This window comes from Triticum urartu, chromosome 3 (assembly GCF_003073215.2).
Source record: "Triticum urartu cultivar G1812 chromosome 3, Tu2.1, whole genome shotgun sequence".
Taxonomy (NCBI): Eukaryota; Viridiplantae; Streptophyta; class Magnoliopsida; order Poales; family Poaceae; genus Triticum; species Triticum urartu.
In genome coordinates, this window is record NC_053024.1 from 391164455 (window position 1) to 391178001 (window position 13547).

The following is a 13547-nucleotide window of genomic DNA, read 5'->3' on the forward strand; positions in this document are numbered from 1 at the left end:
CGGACAACTTGAGCATCTAGTAGTGGAAATGCTGGGAAATCTCATCACTCTTAATTAAACAGTTGGGTTGTAAATGAAACTTCGGGAATTGATTGAGTTGGGTTTACCAACTCATCCTATGCTATACAATAGTGGTAGAATAATATCTTTTATTCTAGGGAAAAACTAGATTTATGCAAAAACTAAACTTAGAGCTTTCCACCAGCCAAATTGCATGTACAAATAGGTTCATTATTCTTATGATGTGACTTGCCAGTACATTCAATGTACTAACCTACAGGGCTGCAACGTCTTATGTTGCAGGGATTTTCTACGATGAGTAAGAGTTACGTTGTAGGGTTACGGTCTACACTCAACTTGCCGTTGGCGTTGATGGACTCCACACCCTTATGTTTTTTTCTGCTGAGACTTATGAGGTATATATCAGTTTTACGTTATTTATACATGTGATTGCACTTTGATATATACATTGATGTACTGTGTGTGCCAGCATACCGATCCAGGTATGGCACGGATACACAGAGGCTTGACCGCTTGAGGTCGGGTCGCTACAGAAACGATATCATGAATTTAAGCAACTTGATCATGAGCATGTTGCACAAGCTTGGGAGAGGATGAAATTAATGATACGTAATTGCCCTACTCATGGGTTAAACTTATGGATGATCATACAAAATTTTTATGCTGGATTGAATTTTGCTTCTAGAAATCTTTTAGATTCGGCCGCGGGAGGCACTTTTATGGAAATCACTTTAGGAGAATCTACTAAACTCCTAGATAACATTATGGTTAATTATTCTCAATGGCACACCGAAAGATCTACTAGTAAAAAGTTTCATGCTATAGAAGAAGTTAATGTTTTGAGTGGAAAGATGGATGAACTTATGAATTTTTTTGCTAATAAGAGTGTTTCTTATGATCCTAATGATATGCCTTTGTCTTCTTTGATTGAGAATAATAATTAATCTATGGATGTGAATTTTGTTGGTAGGAACAATTTTGGTAACAATGGTTATAGAGGAAACTTTAATCCTAGGCCGTTTCCTAGCAATTCCTCTAATAATTATGGTAATTCCTACAACAACTCTTATGGGAATTTTAATAAGATGCCCTCTGATTTTGAGACTAGTGTTAAATAATTTATGATTTCGCAAAAGAATTTCAATGCTTTGCTTGAAGAAAAATTGCCTAAGATTGATGAGTAGGCTAGGAACATGGATAGAATTTCTCTTGATGTTGATTCTTTGAAACTTAGATATATTCCACCTAATCATGATATCAATGAGTCTAAGCCATGAGAATTTCCATTGATGAGTGCAAAGAAAGAACCGTTAGGATGCATGCTAAAAAGGATTGCTTTATAAAAGCGTGTTCTTCTAGTTTTCACGATAATAAGGATGAAGATCTAAAAGTGATTGATGTGTCTCCTATTAAATATTTGTTTTTCAATATGAATCTTGATAATGATGGGACTGGAGATGAGTCAACTTTAGCTAAAAGGCGTCCCAATGATTTAGAGTTTTTAGATCTTGATGCAAAAATTAATAAAAGTGGGATTGAAGAGGTCAAAAGTTTACATATCAATAAACCCACTATTTTGCATTTCAAGGAATTTAATTATGATAATTACTCTTTGATAGATTGTATTTCCTTGTTGCAATCCGTGCTAAATTCTCCTCATGCTTATGATCAAAATAAAGCTTTTACCTAACATATCGTTGATGCTTTAATGAAATCTTATGAAGAAAAGCTTGAATTAGAAGTTTCTATCCCTAGAAAACTTTATGATGATTGGGAACCTACTATTGAAATTAAAATTAAAGATCATGAATGCTATGCTTTATGTGATTTGGGTGCTAGTGTTTCCACGATTCCAAAAACTTTGTGTGATGTGTTAGGTTTCTATGAATTTGATGATTGCTCCTTAAATTTGCATCTTATGGATTCCACCATTAAGAAACCTATGGGAAGGATTAATGATGTTCTTATTGTTGAAAATAGGAATTATTTTCCCGTAGATTTCATTGTTCTTGATATAGATTGCAATCCTACATGTCCTATTATTCTTGGTAGACCTTTCCTTAGAACGATTGGTGCAATTATTGACATGAAAGAAGGAAATATTAGATTCCAATTTCTGTTAAGGAAAGGCATGGAACACTTTCCTAGAAATAAAATTAAATTACCTTATGAATCTATTATGAGATCCACTTATGGATTGCATACCAAAGATGACAATACCTAGATCTGTTCTTATTTTTATGCCTAGCTAGGGGCGTTAAACGATAGCTTTTGTTGGGAGGCAACCCAATTTTATTTTTGTTTCTTGCTTTTTGGTTCTGTTTAGTAATAAATAATTCATATAGCTTCTGTTTAGATGTGGTTTTATGCTTTTAATTAGTGTTTGTGCCAAGTAGAACCTTTGGGAAGACTTGGGGGAAGTTTTTGTGATCTTGCTGTAAAAAGCAGAAACTTTAGCGCTCACGAGATTTGCTGCCATTTTTTTACTGGAGAGTGCAATTAGGTTGATTCTTTTTGAAGATGATTAATAGAAAAATTCCTCACGTCCACCAATTTATTTGAGAATTTTTAGGGTTATAGAAGTATTCGAAACCTACAGATTACTACAGTCTATTCTGTTTTTGACAGATTCTGTTTTTCGTGTGTTGTTTGCTTATTTTGATGAATCTATGGCTAGTATCGGGGGGGGGGGGGTATGAACCATAGAGAATTTGGAATACAATAGGTTTAACACCAATATAAATAAAGAATGAGTTCATTACAGTACCTTGAAGTGGTGGTTTGTTTTCTTATACTAACGGAGCTCATGAGATTTTCTGTTGAGTTTTGTGTTGTGAAGTTTTCAAGTTTTGGGTAAAGATTTGATGGATTTTGGAATAAGGAGTGGCAAGAGCATAAGCTTGGGGATGCCCAAGGCACCCCAAGGTAAAATTAAAGGACAACCAAAATCCTAAGCTTGGGTATGCCCCGGAAGGCATCCCCTCTTTCGTCTTCGTCCATCGGTAACTTTACTTGGTGCTATATTTTTATTCACCACATGATATGTGTTTTGCTTGGAGCGTATTGTATGATTTGAGTCTTTGCTTTTTATTTTACCACAATCATCCTTGCTGTACACACATTTTGGAGAGACACACATGAATCGGAATTTATTAGAATACTCTATGTGCTTCACTTATATCTTTTGAGCTAGAAATTTTTGCTCTAGTGCTTCACTTATATCTTTAAGAGCACGGTGGTGGTTTTATTTTATAGAAATTATTGATCTCTCATGCTTCACTTATATCATTTTGAGAGTCCTTTAGAACAGCATGGTAATTTGCTTTGGCTATAAAATTAGTCCTAATATGATAGGCATCCAAGATGGGTATAATAAAAACTATCATAAAAAGTGCATTGAATACTATGAGAAGTTTGCTACTTGATGATTGTTTTGAGATATGAAGATGGTGATATTAGAGTCATTCTAGTTGAGTAGTCGTGAATTTGAGAAATACTTGTTCTAAAGTTTGTGATTCCCATAGCATGCACGTATGGTGAACCGTTATGTGAAGAAGTCGGAGCATGATTTATTTATTTATTGTCTTCCTTATGAGTGGCGGTCGGGGATGAGCGATGGTCTTTTCCTACCAATCTATCCCCCCAGGAGCATGCGCATAGTACTTTGTTTCGATAACTAATAGATTTTTGCAATAAGTATGTGAGTTCTCTATGACTAATGTTGAGTCCATGGATTATATGCACCCTCACCCTTCCACCATTGCTAGCCTCTCTAGTACCACGCAAGTTTCGCCAGTACCATAAACCTTCCTCAAAACAGCGACCATACCTACCTATTATGACATTTCCATAGCCATTCCGAGATATATTTCCATGCAACTTAGCACCATTCTATTTGTTATGACACGCTTCATCATTGTCATATTGCTTTGCATGGTCATGTAGTTGACATCGTATTTGTGGCAAAGCCACCTTTATAATTCTTTCATACATGTCACTCATGAGTCATTGCACATCCCGGTACACCGCCGGAGGCATTCACATAGAGTCATATTTTGTTCTAAGTATCGAGTTATAATTTTTCGAGTTGCAAATAAATAAAAGTGTGATGATCATCATTGTTAGAGTATTGTCCCATGTGAGGAAAGAATTATGGAGACTATGATTCCCCCACGAGTGGGGATGAGACTCCGGACGGAAGAAAAAAAAGGAAAAAAGGCCATAAAAAAGAGAAGGCCCAAAAAATGAGAGAAAAAGAGAGAAGGGACAATGTTACTATCCTTTTACCACACTTGTGCTTCAAAGTAGCACCATGATCTTCATGATAGAGAGTCTCATATGTTGTCACTTTCATATACTAGTGGGAATTTTACATTATAGAACTTGGCTTGTATATTCCAATGATGGGCTTCCTCAAATTGCCCTAGGTCTTCGTGAGCAAGCAAGTTGGATGCACACCCACTTAGTTTTTTGTTGAGCTTTCATACACTTATAGCTCTAGTGCATCCGTTGCATGGCAATCCCTACTCACTCACATTGATATCTATTGATGGGCATCTCCATAGCCCGTTGATACGCCTAGTTGATGTGAGACTATCTTCTCCTTTTTGTCTTCTCTACAACCACCATTCTATTCCACCTACAGTGCTATGTCCATGGCTCACGCTCATGTATTGCGTGAAGATTGAAAAAGTTTGAGAACATCAAAAGTATGAAACAATTGCTTGGCTTGTCATCGGGGTTGTGCATGATTTAAATATTTTTTGCGGTGAAGATGGAGCATAGCCAGACTATAAGATTTTGTAGGGATAACTCTCTTTGGCCATGTTATTTTCAGAAGACATGATTGCTTTGCTAGTATGCTTGAAGTATTATTAATTTTATGTCAATATTAAACTTTTGTCTTGAATCTTTCAGATCTGAACATTCATGCGACAATAAAGAAAATTACATTGATAATTATGCTAGGTAGAATTCCACATAAAAAATTCTGTTTTTATCATTTACCTACTCGGGGACGAGCAGGAATTAAGCTTGGGGATGCTTGATACGTCTCCAATGTATCTATAATTTTTGATTGTTCCATGCTATTATATTATCTGTTTTGGATGTTTAATGGGCTTTAATATACCTTTTTATATTATTTTTGGGACTAACCTACTAACCAAAGGCCCAGTGCAAATTGCTATTTTTTTTGCCTATTTTAGTGTTTTGCAAAAAAGGAATATCAAACGGAATCCAAACAGAATGAAACCTTCGGGAGAGTTATTTTTGGAACAAACGTGACCCAGGAGACTTGGAGTGGATGTCAAGAAAGAAGCGAGGAGGCCACGAGGCAGGGAGGTGCGACCCCACCCTCGTGGGCCCCTCGCAGCTCCACCGACGTACTTCTTCCTCCTATATATACCCATATACCCCGAAAACATCCAGGAGCACCTTGAAACCCTATTTCCACCGCCGCAACCTTATGTACCCATGAGATCCCATCTTGGGGCCTTTTCCGGCGCTCTGCCGGATGGGGAATCGATCACAGAGGGCTTCTACATCAACACCATAGCCTCTCCGATGATGTGTGAGTAGTTTACGATAGACCTTCGGGTCCATACTTGTTAGCTAGATGGCTTCTTCTCTCTCTTTGGATCTCAATACAAAGTTCTCCTCGATTCTCTTGGAGATCTATTCGATGTAATTCTTTTTGCGGTGTGTTTGTCGAGATCCAATGGATTGTGGGTTTATGATCAAAATTATCTATGAACAATATTTGATTCTTCTCTGAAATCTTTTATGCATGATTTAAATATATTTGCAAGTATCTTCGAATTATCAGTTTGGTTTGGCCTACTAGATTGATCTTTCTTGCAATGGGAGAAGTGGTTAGCTTTGGGTTCAATCTTGCGGTGTCCTTTCCCAGTGACAGCAGGGGCAGCAAGGCACGTATTGTATTGTTGCCATCGAGGATAAAAAGATGGGCTTTATATCATATTGCTTGAGTTTATCCCTCTACATCATGTCATCTTCCCTAATGCGTTACTCTGTTCTTATGAACTTAATACTCTAGATGCATGCTGGATAGCAGTCGATGTGTGGAGTAATAGTAGTAGATGCAGAATCATTTTGGTCTACTTGTCGCGGACGTGATGCCTATATACATGATCATGCCTAGATATTCTCATAACTATGCGCTTTTCTATCAATTGCTCGACAGTAATTTGTTCATCCACCATAGAATTTGCTATCTTGAGAGAAGCCACTAGTGAAACCTATGGCCCCCGGGTCTATTCTCCATTATATTATTCTTCCGTCAACAAGCTATTCTGCCGCTATTTATTTTGCAATCTTTATTTTCCAATCTATACAACAAAAATCCCAAAAATATTTGTCTTATTATTTTTATCAGATCTCACTTTCGTAAGTGACCGTGAAGGGATTGACAACCCCTTTATCGCGTTGGTTGCGAGGTTCTTGTTTGTTTGTGTAGTCGCCTACTAGATTGATACCTTGGGTCTCAAAAACTGAGGGAAATACTTACGCTACTGTGCTGCATCACCCTTTCATCTTCAAGGGAAAACCAACGCAAGCTCAATAGGTAGCATCAGCTTGTCAGTGGGTCAGATAGGCGCCTATGATATGTCGACACGTGTGACAGCCCACCACCGGCCCATTTAGCTTACAAAGGCCGGCCTGTTTGACTTGGTCAAAAGTTAGCGGGCTGGCACTTGAAAAGCTTGTTAACGGTCTCTTCGCAAATAGCCCATTTTACGGCCTAGTAACTCACGACCCGTTAGGGCCTACCTGAAATCAGCCCAACAACGTCATGTGGACCATCGAATATAACACCAGCCTGTTTCACTTTCGGCCCATGTATGGCCCATGATGTCTTTCGGCCCATATGAGTCCTTCATATATTTAGGCCCTTTAAAGGCCCACGGTGATTCTAGCCCATAATGAATAGTAAATTTCTTTGTACCTGTTAATGGCCCATGATTCACATGGGCCGTTTCCACCCCGTGTTAGCTTTCGGCCTACTGACGGCCCATATGTTCTTGGGCTCCTTTCCGACCCTCGATTACTTCCGACCCGTTACTGGCCTACTCCCCTAATGGGCCAAATTCGGCCCATGGCAAGAGTCGGCCCGTTTCTGGCCTGTTAAGCCGTTGCGCCGTTTCCAGCCCGTCCTATATTCTGGCCCATTAATGACCTGTTATGCCTATGAGAATTAAGCCTCTGCTGACCTCCGGCCTGTTAACGACCCGTTACCGTGCTGGGCCGATACCAATTATGCCCGTTTACGGCCCATGTAGAACCATTTATCCGACGGCCCGAGGCCCACCGATTCTACGGCCGTGTTGGAGGCCCATTTAAAGATGGCCCGTAGGAGGCCCATGGATCCTACGGCCCGTAGCAGGGTCAAGGTTACCACGGTCCATAAATGGCCCATGGTTGTTGTGGCCATTAGCAAACCAGGGAAAAAGAAGACTAGGAAATAAATAAGCTCGAAACTAACGCTAGGCTATTAAGGCGATTGCACAGATTACATCCACTGGGCATCAAAGATCGCCACCAGTGCAAATATAGGGAACACCCTACACTATACCAAAATGGCTTGCTGTTTTCTTCAGCCGGTGGCTGCATGTTAAGAACAAATTTTGTATCGCAACAAAACAAATTACAACTAGAAAACAAAAGGAAGGTTGGCATAAAAGTTAACAATCTGGCAGATAAATGCACCACCAGAAGTTTAGAAGCTCAGTTCATTTGACCTGACTCTTACGTTTTCATGATGTATTGTCCGATGGAGCACCATAACTTTCGCCTTCATTTCTCCTAGGCTCCTGAACAACATAGCAAATGCCTGATAGTCTAGTTTCAAAACCATGCATATCTTGACGACATCGAACAATGTCTATCCTTGTTTCACAAAGGGTCTCTGTTAGGGAACGGACTTGTGTCTGGAGCGCAGATATAACATTGTTTTGAGCTTGCATATCTTGATCATGAGGCAGTTCGGACGAGATTGCCTTAACAACCAACCCAATATTACGCAGAAACGTGCTTTTGGCACTGTTAGTGGACAGGTACTGACCCACTGCAGCAAGAGCTGACATTGCGGTTATAGTTGCCTCGCCACCTTCAGAAGGTGGCGGTTCCACCATTTTTTCATAGCTTGCTGAAAAGTTGAGTTTTTACATTAGTAGTACCAGAACATAAGATATTAAGGAGGCAGCAAAACCAAACAAAATACCTTTGGTCTATATACAAAACTTATTCTGGTGAACCCATGTAAAATGTTAGTTGTATTTTACTGCAAAGTACATAATAAAACCAGGTTCCAAACATATGACCATGTACCATGGCTAATGTATTGTCTATTTCTTCACATTGTATTGACAGCTAAGGATAAAGAGACAAAGTTTGTAATAAGGTAAGCATAGTATGACATCATTCATATCACAAAACAACTAAGAACAGACAAACAAGTAATTGTAATGTCGTGTGGGCAAGTCCAGCATGGAACTAGATTACAGGTCAAGATCAAAGGAACATCACTCCTCTCTTTTAAACCTTGTAAGGTGCAATGATACACTAAGACAATTGTGTATAAAATGGAAAAGAGTAATAGACATTGTCTGCAAACCATGAAGTTCAAGGCACAAGTCAGAGTAAGTAGTAGTTAAAAGGCATGAGGATTAAGGACTTACAACATCAGCTTTGACTGGTGTAGTTATGTCCTTCATCTTGCTGGTGTGACAATCCTTGAAGATTTCCACAACATTTGGTTCAGGTACTTTTTGGTCCTTGCGGGCTTTCCTCTGCATTTGGAAAAAGTCAATATAGATCTGATAATATGGTACAGCGAAAAGAGTGAAACAATAGCTAATTACAAGAGCCTCGTAGTGTGCAATATAGCTACAAGATCCTGTCGTCTATTGGAATTTCACTTTCGTATGGTTGGCCTTGTTCTTTGAATAGTTCACCTAAAAGAAGATAGATTTGTGTGGCACATGCGTAAATAGGACTTCAACATGTGATCTGATCACATATATATAATGTACCTGATACTTTGGATCAGACCAGCGTTTAACGAGGCCTCTCCAGTCTTCATCCGATATATTTTCCACTGGAGATGTTAGGGCAAGTTCACCGTTAGCCTTGCCTTCAAAGTGAGTTTTCCTCAAGTTATACCGATACTATCGCAGAGCAGACTTGAAAACATGGTTGCAAGCTTGTCTGGTTGCATCATCTTGGCTATCCAACTTGAAACTCATCTGTTGAAAATTATGGGAGTCTCATTATCAGCAACCTAGAAAGTATTGGACAGAGCAATACGATATCACTAGTTTCCATACATAACCATACTTACAAATAAATGGTCGAGGAAGGTGTTGAACTGGGTTTCGTCTTTGTCATTCATGTACTGAATCCATGTTGGGAGGATACGTACATGACACCTAACGAAAACCGCTGCCTCCGATACTAACTTGGCTGACTCTGTAGCATTACATGGCCTTTTTAAACCTGCCTCAAAATGGATCTCAATTCTTCCTCCTCTAGATTTAGTTAACCTATCGAGCATTATCCCTGATGTTTGTTTCCTCTTGCGCCTAGGTGCTAGTCCAACAACGAACATAGGAAGTGTTAGTGTACATCAAACTGTGAGACTACATATAAATAAGCATGCAACTGTAACTTGACTCCAGCAACTACCTTCTTGCCGTTGAAGCTCACAAAGTTCATCTAATCTTGCCTACTCATCTGGTGTCAAGAGTGCTTCGAAAGTAGTGTAAGGTGGCAAGGGAGCTTGGGAACGTGCTGCTAGCTGAGTTGACCAACGAGTAAATCGTGCAACTGGTGGTACTATGGAGGGTGTTGCAACAACAAAGGATGTCTCTGCTTATTTGGTGGCAGCTATTTGTTTTTGTTTGGCTTGTTCTGCAGCTCGTGTAGCACGGGATACCCTATCGGTACAATTTTTCGCTGGACTTTGACCTTCTATTGCACCATCAGTACCAGCAGAATCTGCAGGATTCTTCCGCTTTCCTCTCCCTGTCGTTCTGTGTTGCTTCCTCTTTCTATGTGCCATGTTAAGTCAAGCCGATAAAAAAACGGATAACAATTTAATTCTTCAGAGCAAATTGATGCGTGATACAGACGAACTGAACTTTGATGTTAGACAACCACATGATAGGAGGATGTAATATGTACGAAAAACAAGACATGATGAGATAACCAGAACTATGATGTGTAAACTAAGCAGAAGACATTTCACTAAATTAGAAGCAATGCAATGGAAGGTAGACACCATATGAAAGATGCTACAAATATCGCTCTGCCAAGTTAACAGTGTCTCATCATAAATGCCGTTTAAACAAATGTGAAGCAGTACAAGAAATAAATCATATGCAAGATGTAAACTACATCATACTACCAAGTTAGAGGTCTCTCGTCATTAGTGCCATTGCATATTCATAGCTTATGATGTGTAAACTAAGGAGAAGGCATTTCAACAAATTAGAAGCAATGAAAGCTAGATACCATATGAAAGATGCAACGAATATCATTCTACCAAGTTAAAACTGTCTCGTCAGAAGTGCCATTTCAAAAAATTAGAAGTAGTACAAGCTAGAAAAGAATGCGAGATGTAACCTATATCACACTCCCAAGTCAAACATGTCTGATGATAAGTGATTGTTGCAGGTTACACAACAGTAGTAATTTGATGTAAGAACATGGTGTGATAGACAGATATTGTATGTTCTAGAAATAGGAACACATGTCTTAGTCACAAGTATAATGTGTAAAGCAAGCAGATGAAATTCAACAAAATTAGAAGCAATACAAGATAGACATCCTACATAACATGCAACCACATATACCAGTGCCAAGTTAGAGGGAGCACCTGTGATGGTGCACTAGGGGAGACGTGCTCATCACCAACACAGCTACGTTGAGTGTCTATGCATGTGTTGTCTTGGAAATCATCTTGGGGGGATGGAGGAGTAGAATCTATAGAGGCCCTCCGTTTGGAAGGAGCACCTTTGTAACTCCCACAATGCGGCTATATCTCCCACGTGTCGGGGCACGTCCTAGAGGCATAGCCGCATGGTAGGTTTGTCGCAAGAGGGGTAATCTTCACACAATCCCATGTACTGAATAAGAAAGGGATAAAGAGTTGGCTTACAATCGCCACTTCACACAAATACAAGTTAAACATACATCATCCAGATTACAATCAAGGTCCGACTATGGAACCAAAAATAAAAGAAGAAAACCCCAAATGCTAGATCCTCGATCGTCCCAACTGGGCTCCACTACTGATCAACAGGAAAAGACACAAAACAACAATCAAGAACTTCATCGAGCTCCCGCTTGAGCTCGGTTGCGTCACCTGCACTGGTATCATCGACACCTGCAACTGTTTGGAAGTATCTGTGAGTCACGAGGACTCAGCAATCTCACACCCGCAAGATCGAGACTATTTAAGCTTATGGGTAGGAAAGGGGTAATGAGGTGGAGCTGCAACAAGCACTAAGCAAATATGGTGGCTAACATACGCAAATAGGATCAAGAAGAGAAGCAACACAATGGTCGTGAAGCTAGAAGTGATCAAGAAGTGATCAAGAAGTGATCCTGAAACTACTTACGTTCAAACATAACACAAGACCATATTCACTTCCCGGACTGCGCCGAAAAGAGACCATCATGGCTACACACGCGGTTGATGCATTTTAATCAAGTTAAGTGTCAAGTTCTCTACAACCGGACATCAACAAATTCCCATCTGCCACATAACCGCTGGCACAGCTTTCGAAAGTTCAAACCCTGTAGGGGTGTCCCAACTTAGCCCATCACAAGCTCTCACGGTCAACGAAGGATATTCCTTCTCCCGGGAAGACCCGATTAGACTCGGAATCCCGGTTACAAGACATTTCGACAAGACCAGCAAAGCCGCCCGATGTGCCGACAATCCCGATAGGAGTCACACATATCTCTTTCTCAGGGCAACACCGGATGAGACTAGCTACGAGTAAAACCAACCCTCAAGTTTCCCCGAGGTGGCCCCGCAGGCAGCTCGGTTCGGAACAACACTTAGAGAAGCACTAGCCCCGGGGGGGGGGGTTAAAATAAAGATGACCCTCAGGAGCGTGAATCCCAAGGGAAAATAATAGGTGGTGGTGAGGCAAATGGTAAAACCAAGGTTGGGCCTTGCTGGTGGAGTTTTATTCAAAGCGAACTGTCAAGGGGTTCCCATAACACCCAATCACGTAAGGAACACAAAATCAAGGAACATAACACCGGTATGACGGAAACTAGGGCGACAAGAGTTGAACAAAACACCAGGCATAAGGCTGAGCCTTCCACCTTTTTCCAAGTATATAGATGCATAAATTAAAATAAGAGATATGTGATATCCCAACATATCCATACTCCAACATGGAACAAAACTTCAACTTCACCTGCAACTAGCAACACTATAAGAGGGGCCGAGCGAAAGCGGTAACATAGCCAAACAACGGTTTGCTAGGAAGGTGGGTTAGAGGCTTGACATGTCAATATGGGAGACATGATAAACACGTGGTAGGTAGCACGACATAGCGATAGAACGAACAACTAGCAAGCAAAGATAGAAGTGATTTCGAGGGTATGATCATCTTGCCTGAGATCCCGCAAGGAAGAAGAATGAGTCCATGAAGATGACAAACGGATGTAGGGATGTAGTCGAACGGATCCTCACAACTCCGAAACCGAAGCTAACAAGAGAAGCAACCCGGAAAGAAGCAAGCAACATAGTAAACTACCATCACATAAACATGGCATGATGCACAACCAAGTATGATGCATGTCCGGTTTAATGAGGCATGGCATGGCAATATGCACAAACAATACTACAAATTAAGTGGAGCTCGATATGCAACGAGTTGCATATTGACGAAACACCACATTCAAAAATTTAGTTCACTCTCGTTTATGTACCCAACAATATTAAATGTTGTTAAACATGGCAATATGGTGAAGCATATGAACACTACCTATCTAGGAAAGTTTAAATGAGGCCAGAAACAACATCGAATTAGGTACTGTTCTGCCCTAAAGATAATTTTAGAGTTGTTAAACATGCAAAGTACTGTGACCATGTTAAACTAGGCATTTTTCTACCCCATTTACATATAAATTTTATTTAAAATGGAGCTACGGTTATTTAGTTATGAAATAAATCATTTTAACATGGAATTTAAGAAAATTAATGCAAACAACAAGTTTAACATTTTAAACATGGATGAAAGTGGCATATTATGAAACTACACAAAATTCTAAGCATTTTACATATAAAGTTTGTTTTAATCCGATGCACAGTTAGTGAGATATTAAATGGATGAAGTCTAGGGGTTATTCTGCAAAACAAGTAAATCCTGAAATAAATGCTAAAATCGCAGAGCCAAAAAATATATGACATGGGCCGAATCTGGGCAGAGGTTCAACATAACAGAAAAAAGGGCGCTGGTGGTGGCCTCACCATGGGCCATGGC